We start from the raw sequence: 9,436 nt of genomic DNA on the forward strand, positions 1-9,436 counted from the left end.
TTGGAGTAGAAAACCCCAGTGCTTGGTCACACACAGCAGGGTTAGAAATCAGCTTCTTCTATTCCCTTGTTCATTTTAAGAGAACAGGGGACCTTAGGGAGATGAGACAGGTTGGGTGAAGCCTTGAAGGACCTTCTTAGAACTCTGGCAATGGAAAAGATGAGGAATCCTCACAATAATAATAATAATAAAAAACCCCAGCCCCTTCCCCAACCTCAGAATACCTAATTACCCAATTCAAGTCTCTAACTGAAGTATAAGACTCAGAAATAATCAAGAACTGCACTTTTATGATGATCAGTACAGTAATAACTATTCTTCAAAAAGCTGACCTACCTTTATGACCTGGTACTGTATTAGATGCCTTATAAAACAAAAAAACCAACCAAACAAAAAGAGCTGAGAGTTTTTACTTCTGGTGCATGGTGTTTCTTCAAGAAAGGGGTATAAGTTTGCCTTTTCTTAATGGATAAAAACCTCATCTGAAAAAGAATTACAGGACCCAAAACTTTGCACACTTCATGGTCAGTTATTACACCAATACTATTTAAAAGCTACAGAAGTCATCATTTAAGCTGTAAAAAGACTTACTGATTACACCTTAGTTTTTGCTCCACTTGAAAAGGAAAAGATTAAGTGGTTTGCAGCAGGCTTATCTGAACTTCAGGTTATTGGCAAGGTTTTCTTTTTTTTTAATATTTTATCCATTTTTAAAACTAAATAAAAAGATAATCGAACTCTATTTTGTCATGTGAGGTGGAAACCTTGGTTATACCACCAAATGATAATACTATTCATCTCTGAGATTCCAGGAGAGCTAGATTTTGAAAGAACACTTTTTTAGTAGCAGCATCTTTATTATAGTCCCACGTGACTACATATTTAAACACACATTTATTTGTTTATTAAATAAGCTAAATACTAAAATGTTAACCAATTGTATTCTGTCATCCTGAAGATTTCTTAGTAACACTTGTCCTGCTGAAACAGAGGTTGGTAATAGTTTCTCAGGAATGGCAAAGGTGGAATTTGAGGTAGCTCACCAATGCAAATAGAAGACAAACTCCCAAGGTTGACAAGGTTCTTATATGAGGTTGCAAAATTAAACTGTGATGCATAGCTTTGAATTGCCACTTTAACATTTTTATTGCCTCAGGAAAATAAGCCTCGTTGTACAAACAAAAGGGACATTGTCATAACAGCACTGGATGCCTACTGTTGTTAGCATTTTCTGTCACTAAACTAGACTTGCTGACAATGTATTTCCAGTGCAAGACAATGAAGCACTTACATTATAACAAAACAGAAAAGTGGGTAATGTAAAAAAGAAACAGAAAAAAAAGAGAATTAAATTAGAAATTGCTAATGGAAAGATGAAAAAAATATTGAGAAAAGGGAAAAAGCCTCAAAAAAATGTAGTATAGGGTCTCAGTACCATGGTCTGCTGGCAGCAGCAAAAAAAAAGAGTGGTGCCTGTAAAAACTTCAGAATGCAGAATCTTGCAGAAAGATTAAATAGCTGAGTTTGACAGACATATTAGTAAGAAGAGTATGTCTACCTTTGGTCACTGACAGCACAGTGCCATTTAGAAATGTTTCTGAAGTAAATCTTTGCTTCAGTAAATTATTGAATTAAAACCAGTCTGAGGAACAGCTTTATTTGGTCTGTACTTTTAATGCTCAGTTCTGTTCAACAATTGGCAAAGTTCATCTAGCCATCTTCACTAGACATTTTCCCTTCTCCCAAACAGCTTACCATTTTTAATACTGGAAGTTATTCATGTCTGAAATAATGTTCATTGCCATCAATATCTCAGTTTTCCTCAGAATTCTGAATTTGTGCTATAACTTGATCTTCAAGTTTTCTCCCTTGAGTCAAATATTTGTCAGGCTAAACATTTTCTCTTCATCTCCCAAAAGATGTCCGAGGATCACCTGTGACAAAAACAATGATTCCATTAGTCTGAATTCATAACAAGAGCTTCCTTTATTAGATAAAACAATCTTTAATAGAGTATTTAATATTATAATTTTAACACTAAATAACCAAAACATCATCAAGAACAATCATTCTGAAAAGGGTGATGGTATTGTCTATCTGATAATCAAAAGATAGTTCCATTTTTTATATTTAAATTTATATTCTAGGAAGTGCACTAAGAGAGAAACACACTTCAACTAGATTCTTACAATGTTCAAAAAAACCTCAGGGCCAGTTTGAAAAGCCTCCAAAATAAAATGCTTACTGGTAGATCTCATCCTCCAATTTTACAGCAGCTGTACTATTTAACAAATACTGGATTTACAAAAAAAAAAAAAAAAACAACAACCTCTTAAGTAGCTGTGTTCCTTAGCTGTTCCATAAGCGACTTCACTGATCCTACAGATTTTGGTCAAGGATTACTCTTTGAGTTCATTACTCTTCTGAGCACTCAGAGCTGTCTTTACAGGGCTGTTTGGATCTCATGCAGCTGAGGGAGATTTAGCACACAAACATTGTTTTGTCCCCTTCTTCACTGCTGTCTCATTTTTTGTCCCCTTCTTCATTGCTGTCTCATTCAGAATAGTAGCAACACATACTGAAGTTTAAGCACGTGTGCAGTCCTAGTGAAGTTATCTGTATCTTGCTGCTCTGTAGAGCCACAGGGCCTCAGCAATGTCAAACTTCCCCTCTGCCTTCTTCACTAGCAACAAAACCATGTTTTAGCAACAAAACAATTGGGACAAGGATATGGGAAACTGGGAAAAAGTGCAAAAACCCCAAATGCATCTAGCACAGAACAGATGGGAGAGAAGGGGTGGGGAGTGTGTGTGTGCATGCAGCTTTCTGCCCTGCTGTGGCAGGTAACTAGGTGCTAGTTACCCCCTTGGCATCAGTCCCTGTGTTACCCCAAGTATCATGTCAAGTATTAGCAAACAAGAGAGGCACAGAAGAGCGAGGCTGCTGGGGCTCTCTTCTTGCCCAATTTAGGCACCCTTCCAACACGGGGGATCTCTTGCAGGGGTAAGTCAGGGCATCTCTTGCCCTTCACACAAACAGCATCCAGGAAAAAGCAAGTCACCCAGCCAAGAGAACAGTCTCAAAAGCAAGAGAAAGAACAAGAGGTGTAGTAGAACCTGAGAGAGCTTTCTTTATTGACCTTAAGAATGGTCCAGTCCTGCAGTCACTCAGTACCCAAATCCCCCTGTCACTAAAATGACAGGTATAGGTAAACTGACATTTTAATTCAACAAGCAGTAAACTAATCTCCATAGTCAAAGACTTAAAACTGTCCCCTAACCTTGTTCTTGATGCATTGTTTTTCTTGGTGTGGGTAACAACAAAGGCATAAGGATACTAGCAATCACTGAATTTGTGTTTAATATTACGTAAATAACTTAAGATAATCTCTTCAGTTTTCTGAGATGCTCTAATCCAATGTTGACCACTTCAAGTAATATACCACTTGTTGCAAAGAGTACTAGCAGTTCTTTAATCCAACTTCCCTAAAGCTAGTTATTTCATCTTTTCAGGTTGGAACTGATGAATGACATTCTTTCTGATTTATGACTAATGAAGGAAAATGAGATGCATTAGGATGATTACACCAAAAATCTTCTTAAAATGAGTTATTTTCATGCTTTCTAAAACTAATTAAAGAAAATACATCAGTTTAAATTTCAAGCTGCATGAGTGTTCTATCGAGATATGGGCATTAAAATCCTTATGCCTTGAATGTTTCCCTTGAACTTTGTTTCAAAGTTAAAAGATCACAGACATCATAAACCATATTCAGCCTTTGTGTAGGACAGCATTGAATTGTAGTTGTTCCCATCAGGACTGAATTGGTGTCAGGTGCCTGTTAGACTACAAGTCACAAAAAAACTTATTACAAGTCAAATACATTAAATAAAAGAGGATCCTACCAGTTGCATCATCAGCTTCTGTGTCTAGAAGAGCATCTACTGAAGCCATGCTTGTGACTATGAAGGAGCCTGTAGTATCAGACACTCCTGGCTTGCTGAGACAAACTTCTTTGAGATACTGACTTCTCTGCTTTGATCAGTGTCTTTTACTAACCTTCTGACTGTCAGGAAGGTTATATCACTTGTTGAGAAGGTTTCTCTAGGCCTTCCTACTATTCCTCAACGCACTTTATAAACTGTAAGTCCATAGGTTCAATTTGTAGTTATCTTCCAAAAATAGCTATATATCAGAGTGGAACAGAGATGCAAGATGTTTTCCCCCACCAAATCCACCTTTCTGGAAAAAAGTGTTAAATACTCCTTCTTTCTGTTAGTCCTCTCTTCTTGCAAAGAAGGAAGAAAGTCTTCAGTGAAATACATTTTCTTCAGGAGGTATCTTCTGTTCCTCCCTGACCTTTTTCCAGTGGAATTTGCATACTGCATCCTCAATAAATGTGCCAGCAAGAGACTTAATATAGGTTGTTGTAAAGTCAGTTTTTCTCATTAGAGCTCTGTAAAAAGTTGTTACTGGCTTTATAATTAGCAAGTTACAAATTAGTTGCATGTATAAACCATATTATTGTCAATGTAATACCTTCCTCAATACTCTTATTTGTGTAAATAAGACTTAGGAAACCCTTCTTGATACTTAGAAATATTGGGCCACAGTTTTCAAAATACTTGTCTTATCATAAATTTACTCACATGAGTAACCCCTTCTTAATTCAGTGCTAATGAATTTAATGGTGCACTCATGTAAGTAAAGTTATGCCCAGGTATAGGCTTTTGCAGGATAAGTCCAAACCACTTCACACACTTTTTTGTAGTGTATTAATTATATTATTCCCAAAGTTTCTGTTAATGCACGTACTGAAAAAATTCTTCACTTTGAAGAAAAAATACTTGAAAGTTTTTAACTTTTTACTACTTATTTATCCTAAGACTGAATATAAGCTATTTCCCATCTTGTACCAAGTATCTACTTGCTTTAATTAATCCTTAATTTCGGAGAATAAAGCAGTATTTAGTTCACATTCTAGTCTAGTATAATTTATGTTCAAAATAATGCTTTGTTCTCCTAGTTGTAGGAGATAACTGTTGCCAGTTTGCTGCAGTTCTCAGCAGCCACTATGACACACAAGGCAAGAATGAGAAATGCAAGAACATTCAAGAGGGGTTACACGAGATTTACAGTAGAGAATATGTGCATGCATGGAGCCCAATCATTCAGCTCTGTTTCCAGAAACAGGCACCACATTTATTATTTCAGATATATTACCAGACATTTCTCTATTGCTAACTACCCAGCAAAGTCACGAAATGTATTTAAAGGGGGAGAATAATATCACTCTTCCTTCTGGAGTAACACCAGTAATATGCCTATCTCAACCCTTTCTCCCACCATCTGAAAACCTCCCAGGGAACAAGAGTAGCCAAGCACTGACTTAGACTTCCGAAGCCTGATTATCCTCTCAAACATATATATAGTATTGCAGTATGCAACCCTGCCAACTTCACTGAATGAAATTTCTGTCAATGAAAGCAAGAAGAGAATACAGCTTTAAGAATTCACAACAGTGACAACTGTAGGGAATGAACAATGAAATCTCCTGGTCTTTGTTTTGATCCTGTGAGCTGGCATTCCACTATGGCTGAATAAAACTGAAACATAAAATCCATTTGAGTTACCTGGCTTAACCTCAGAAAGTTAAATAATACCACTGTTTGCCTGAGTCCAATATAAGCTACCTTTATTAAACTAGCTTATAGCAACGCTCAGGCTCAATTTCACCCTCAGATAAATTTTAAGCCACTAGCTAATGAACTTAGCAGAGTTTTAATAAAGAACCTGACTGACAGCTGTGAAAAAAAAAAAATAAAAGCAGCATCTCAACCATCCCAGAGTGAAATTCTGCTTTCATTAACAGTGCAGCTCTATTCACATGCTCCCATATTTTTTTTTTTCAATGAAAGATGCATAAGGGTTTGGAGTGCACAGATTTGGTACACGTGCACAGCAGCTGGTCTGACACGATAAAGCAGAATGAATCTGAGGAAGTTCCAGTCTGTCTGACCAATAACCCATGAACTAAGAGGGATTTACTCAACTGACGATCAGAATCTATCCTGTCAAAATTAGATTTATTTTTAAGAACGTGTCTAAATCTGTTTTCTGTCAGATGTTCCCCATTCCCCAAAGAGCTAGACTGCAAAGAGGTGAAAAAAAGAAAACAAAATTACTGTCTTGGGTTTGTTTATTGGTTTTCTTTATTTTCCTGAAATGTCTGTAATTTAGCATTTGCTTGATTTGGAGCTCCAACCATAGTATTTGTTACTGGAGACATTTCTGTAACTCAAAGAAAATCGATCAGAAGGGCAGCACCCAGCATGCACAGACACACACCCTGTGCCACAGCATCATCCCCAGCACCAGGTCTGCGTTTCATCCTTAAACAAAGATCACTCCCCCAACCCTCACGAACCCTCCTTTTTTTTTTCCTTTTTTTTTTTTTACTAGGTGGGAACTGTCGAGAGCTAAAAATAGCACCACGATTCGGCGGCAGGCGCTAAAAATACCCTTACCCGCTCTACCACCGACTCGGTTCGGGAGATGAAGCCCTTGGCACCTGTCACAGCCCGTACCCGCCAGCTGGGGATGAAGGCAGAGAGCGCCCAGCCCCGGAGTTCCGCGACCGGGCAAAGTTCTACCGGCAGACAAAGAGGCCACAGCGCTGCGCCCCGCAGCCGCCACCCCCGTGGGACCGCCACCCCCCGACTCCGGGTGGCCCCCCGAGACATTTCCCCTCTACCAACCTCCCCTCTCAGCCGCCCCTTACCCGCGTTCCGCAGCTTCTTGTTGCGGTAGACGGAGAGGATGACCAGGAGGTTGCCCAGCAGGTCCACCACGATGGTGAAGATGAGGACGACGGCTAAGGTGGAGGTCACCCAGGGCGGGCGGCGGGGGGTGCCCTCCGACGGCGAGTCCCGCGGGAGGACGGAGCTGTTCAAGTCACTCCCGTTCACTCTCATCCTGCCGCCGCCTCCCCAGGACAGAGCCGGCTGAGAGCGGAGAGGCGACAAGTCGGGATGGAGGGGGTGTCCCGGCTGCAGCCGCCCTACTGCGCCCTGGGGCTTCCCGTCCTAGAGAAGAGGGGGGCTGGGGGCTCCTCCCATGGCCGCCGCCACCACCACCGCTCCAGCAAGGAAGTTTCCCCGAAGTGTGCGTGTGTGGCTCCGGGACACTTTTATACCGCCCCCTCCCCTCCCCGCCCCTCCCCGCCCCTCCCCTCGCTGCCGCCGCCGCCGCCGCCGCCGCCAGGTGACACCGCGGCCGCCCCCGCCCCCGCCCCGCGCCGGCACGTGCACGGCCGGGGCTTCCAGCTGCCGCGCGGTGCTGGCGGCGACACGGGGACACAGCGCCCCCCCGCGGCCAGGGGCGGGGCGGGGCCCGGGCCCGGCGGCCCCATTCACAGCGAGGCCCCCGCGTCCTCCATTCATGCCGGCGGCCGCTCCGCTCCATTCAGCGCCGGGCGCTCCATTCACCGGCGGAGGCGCGAGAGGGTTTCTCCGTCTGCGGCGATGCGGGTTGCAGCAGCGCGAGGAGTTATTTTTAGCTCCTGTGGTTAGCGCTGTCTCTTAATTAGGCGCGCGGGCTGAGCACCCCCTCCCCTCCTCCCCCGTCCTTATTTAACACCGCACTCGCACAGTAACGTGAGCGCAGCGAGAAACCCTCCACGGGGGAGCGGGTCGGTGCTGCTATAAAAAGCTCCTCGCGAAGCCGCGCTTGTGGCGGCGGTACGGGGGCTGGGGGGTGTCCGAGGACCTGCGTCCCCGGAGCACCACGTGTCGCTGCTGCTCTGGGGAGGGGGGGCGGGGGGGGGGAGACACGCCGCCCCGGCAACCCCCTCATTTCCCCCCTTCCTTACCCACCCCCGCGGCAGCGCAGCCGAGCCGAACGCCGCAGTTACGAGCCCGGTGGGGTCTGGCTCCGCTGTTCCCCAAAAGCAATGCGGAGGGAACGCGGAGCCATTGCCCAGCCGTGTGGAGGAACCGGTTACATGAATAGGCCACCTGGTCACCCCCTCGTACCGTGTCTGTTCCGGTAAAAAAGAAAGGCACTTTCTCCTGGCTGTGACAGCGGCACTGAATCTCCTCGTTTGCGTGGCATAAACCTGTTTAAAACATGTAAGCAAACTGGGCATAGGAATTACTCTCTCATTCAGGATAACTGGCGGTGAGCGTGGATGGCAATTCCCTCCCTACTCCGCTGAGCACGGGGCTGTGAGCGGGGCCTCGGGCGAGCCCAAGCACCGCCATCCCCTGCGAACCACATTTGGGTGCTATGACTAGGAAGTACCCGACACTTTGACAGCGGGGTCGGGGGTGTAGGGGAGTCCCAGTAAGAGCGCGGGGCCCCTGGTGGGACGGCGGAAGCTCCCGCAGGCAGCGGCTCTGCCCGGGGCTTGGGGAGGCTCTCGCTGCCGCCGCCGAGTCACGCACCTCCAACAGCACTCGCCCCCCTGGCGCTGGCAGTTCTGGGCTTGTACCAGCGGTCCCTGGTTATGGGTCACTAACGCCACCATGGCCAAGGGGGTGACCCCGCCGCTGGCCGCGTTATGTAACGGCGGCGAGTATCATAAGAAAACTCGCAACCGTACCTCAAGGCACAATCGACGGCCGCGTTTCCCTCTCCCCCAGGTCTGAATGCCCCGCCGGGGGCAGCCTGGCCGCCGCCGCTGCCAGTGCTGCTGCAGAGGGGCAGGGCGGCGGCTCAGCCCCCCGCCCCGGCCAGCCCCGCAGCACCAGTCCGCAGAACGAAGCTGCAAAGGCGGTGGGTGTCGGGGAACCCCACACAGCCCCCCCCCCCCCCCCGAGCTCTCCATGCACCCAAGGTTTTCTTGCACGACCGCAGGCAGCGGAGGAGGGAGCGCGGCAGCTCAGCCTTCCGCTGGTGCGTGAGATGAGGGAGCACTGATTTATTTGATCACTTACTAACTTAGAAAATGCTCAATATTCCAGCAGCGTGTTCTTCCTCTCCCGCCCCGATAAACAGCAGAGCGGGGGAGGTATGTCGGAACAACAAAGCAGTCCCTCCAGATGCTGCCCCGAGGAGAGCAAAGCCCATCACGGGAGATGCAGAGCAGCAGCCCGCAGCGGAAGGGAGGTTGCAGGAGGTTCCCCCTCACCGCGGCGCCGCAGCCCATGGACAGAGTGAGGGGGTGGATGTTGTTGAGCACACCCTGCCCGTGTTCCCCCCCTCCCCCGTCCCACGCCCCCGGAGGTGATATTGCAGAGAGAGAAAATCGAGCCTGTGTGTCCTTGTAGGCGCATTGCAAATCAAGCTGCGAAAGATTAAAATTAGGGAGAGGCAGTGCTAGGGAGCCATCAGATGAAGGGCAGGCTCACGTGGAGACAGGAAGACTGCCCGGTCCTCAGTAGACCTCGTCGGGTGTTTCACTGGACGGGGAGGGGATGCCCAGAGAGAGCTGTGA

General features: G+C 46.1%; 1 long non-coding RNA gene across 1 annotated transcript; it reads right to left on the reverse strand.

The window, feature by feature from the left end:
* Positions 1 to 1,121: 1,121 nt before the first annotated feature.
* LOC139795972 (uncharacterized) lies at positions 1,122 to 7,194 on the reverse strand. Its single transcript, XR_011725779.1, has 2 exons — positions 6,782 to 7,194; positions 1,122 to 1,934 (listed from the first exon to the last, which is right to left on the reverse strand). It is a non-coding gene; the product is annotated as an uncharacterized lncRNA (long non-coding RNA).
* Between the last annotated feature and the right edge of the window lie 2,242 nt (positions 7,195 to 9,436).

Source organism: Heliangelus exortis, chromosome 4 (assembly GCF_036169615.1).
Source record: "Heliangelus exortis chromosome 4, bHelExo1.hap1, whole genome shotgun sequence".
Taxonomy (NCBI): domain Eukaryota; kingdom Metazoa; phylum Chordata; class Aves; order Apodiformes; family Trochilidae; genus Heliangelus; species Heliangelus exortis.